The 2,304-nt window shown below is 38.7% G+C and overlaps 1 pseudogene; it reads left to right on the top strand.

The window, feature by feature from the left end:
- Window positions 1–1,121: 1,121 nt before the first annotated feature.
- LOC131407999 (olfactory receptor 52D1-like) lies at window positions 1,122–2,095 on the top strand (annotated as a pseudogene).
- Window positions 2,096–2,304: the final 209 nt, after the last annotated feature.

Below are 2,304 nucleotides of genomic sequence, written 5' to 3'. Positions count from 1 at the left end.
GTCCAATCCTTACTTCAGGGTAATTTTTCCTGATCACAAAGACTCCATGATCTATAAGTAACTACAATAGTGGGTAAAGTAAAATGAGTGTCTCAGGCATAGTGTGAATTGTGTTTATAAAAAGAAAAAAAGAAAAACCAAACTGTCTATTAAGGGAGCAGTATTGACTTTTAAAATGTTGCTCTAATAGTCTTAAGAAATGCAACAAGTAAAATCAGCAGATCACAGTATAGGGTAGAGGGAGGGATCAGTCAATACATGAGAAGTATGCAGAGCAAAGGAAAGATTATGAAGGAAAGCTTACATGAAGTAGACTGCCTATAGAGTGAACTTAATGCAGAGAGCAAATCAAAAAGTAGTTTTGACTAATTGGATATGTGTAAGAAAGTGAATGAAGCTCAGAACGCAGGTTATAATCACATTGTTGTAATTCCTGCCTGCAAAGGTCAGGAGTAAACACAAATTCTGGGGCCGGCGGAGAGTCATGAGTCATGCAATGGGCTGTTCATTTCCTGACATATTGTCATCAGACTCACTCCTGTCATCATCCTGGATGTGTCCTATGTTGGTGTGAATGAAACTCTTTCTCGTCATTCCACAACAATCGACACATCCCTCCAAATTTCAGTGTTTCAATTTCAAAGCTACACCCTGTAATTTGGCATGAACTCAAACTATTATAACTAACATCTGAAAAAAAGAAAAATAAAAAAAGAATCAATTTTTTATTCAAAATCTATCATCCCTCTTGTTTCACATATAAAATCTTACAACTGCAGTTTTCTTACTAATTCTTCTAAACCAACGACTCTTCCACATTTTTCAGTTTTCAATTGGTGTCAATTTCTTCTTAATGGAAGATTCTGAATCTTCACATATTTAATTCAGATTTTTGGTACCTAGATATTTTCCCTCACTTAGCACATATAGATCAGCCACATTGCAAATTACAACTATGAAATAATATCTGACACTCAGTCAGATGATGAAATAATTCTATCTCAATACTTAAAGACATTATAATTATTCCATGAACTACAATTCCTTGAACTTTGGCTTTCTTAACTTATCAGAGGTTTGAAAAAGTATTATTATTATTTGCTTGTTTTAGAGGAAAATCCATGAAAAGAAAGATAAAACATCTGATGCTTACTATGTCAGCATATAAGACAGATGTCCATCCATCAACTTTCCTTCTCACTGGCATTCCTGGATTGGAAGCTGCCCACATCTGGATCTCCATCCCTTTTTGTGTGATATACCTTTTGGCCCTACTGGGAAACTGCTCTCTTCTCTTTATCGTCAAGACAGACTCCAGCCTCCACGAGCCCATGTACCTCACGCTCTGCTCTGCTGTAGCTGACCTTATTGTGTGTGCTACAGCTCTGCCCAAACTTCTCAGACTCTTCTGGTTCCACGATGGAGTGATTCCCTTTGAAGCCTGCCTCACCCAAGTATTCCTGATTCACTCTTGCTCCACCATGGAGTCTGGCTTCTTCCTGGCCATGGTTTCTGATGGTTTTGTAGCCATTTGTAATCCATTAAGACATTCGGCTATTTTGACACATTCTGAAATTAGGGGGATGGGTCTAGCTATTGTACTCCAGGGCACAGCACTTTTCAGTCCTTACCTATTCCTGCTATGCTGGCTTCCCTACTGCAGGACCAATATTATTCCCCACACTTACTGTGGGTTCATGGCCCTCATCAAGATTGCCTGTGCTGAGACAAGAATCTGCAGAACCTACAGTCTCATTGTTGCCTTCCTTACAGGAGGAGTGGACTTCATATTCATTATTTGTTCTTACGTCCTCATACTCCACACTGTCTTCCACCTCCCGTCTAAAGATGCCTGACTCAAGACTTTGGGCACCTGTGGCTTCCATGTCTGTGTGATCTTAGTGTCCTACACTCCAGCCTTCTCTTTTCTCACCCACAGGTTTGGGCACCTGTGGCTCCCCAAGTCCACATATTTGTGGCCAACATATATCTTCTGGTCCCATACATGGTGAACTCTATTATCTATGGTGTGAAGACCAAGAAAATACAGGACAGATTCCTTAAATTTTTCATTTATTCAAAGCCTTTGAGCTAAATCCTTTTTATTGGTAAGTAATATCTGAACAAACGTTATATGAGCTATTTGTGAAGGTGTGGTGTCTTCAAGATCCTTTTTTGATTATCCGAAGTCTAGGGTTTGTCTATGAGAAGAAACTCATCCAAAGATATACTCTATATTGAAACAATTATTGCACTGAAACAGACATATTACCAACTAGCACTCTTTGTCAAAATATTAAAATA

The sequence above is a fragment of the Diceros bicornis genome, chromosome 7, assembly GCF_020826845.1.
Source record: "Diceros bicornis minor isolate mBicDic1 chromosome 7, mDicBic1.mat.cur, whole genome shotgun sequence".
NCBI lineage: Eukaryota > Metazoa > Chordata > Mammalia > Perissodactyla > Rhinocerotidae > Diceros > Diceros bicornis.
This window is presented reverse-complemented; position numbering and strand designations above follow the sequence as displayed.